Below are 395 nucleotides of genomic sequence, written 5' to 3'. Positions count from 1 at the left end.
CAAAAAAAAGGGCCTCTAACACTAGCTTGCTCTATTCTTTTTCTATTTATTTATTTATTTTTATTTATTATATAATTTTTTAAAGAAAAAACCTTGCTACATGTACTGCGTTAAGCTAACTGAGACTTGTTATAACACTTATCATTGCTCTTTTGTTGATTTTGATTGCTTCTGTTGTCCTCATTTGTAAGTCGCTTTGGATAAAAGCTTCTGCTAAATGACTAAATGTAAATGTAAAAATGAAAAATTGCACAAAAAAAATGTACTCACGCTCAGTCCGTCCAAGATGTAGATGAGTTTGTTTCTTCATCAGAACAGATTTGGAGAAATTTAGCACTGCATCACTTGCTCACCAGTGGATCCTCTGCAGTGAATGGGTGCCGTCAGAATGAGAG

Source organism: Sinocyclocheilus rhinocerous, unplaced genomic scaffold, assembly GCF_001515625.1.
Source record: "Sinocyclocheilus rhinocerous isolate Xijiao unplaced genomic scaffold, SAMN03320098_v1.1 scaffold88, whole genome shotgun sequence".
Lineage (NCBI taxonomy): Eukaryota > Metazoa > Chordata > Actinopteri > Cypriniformes > Cyprinidae > Sinocyclocheilus > Sinocyclocheilus rhinocerous.
This window is presented reverse-complemented; position numbering follows the sequence as displayed.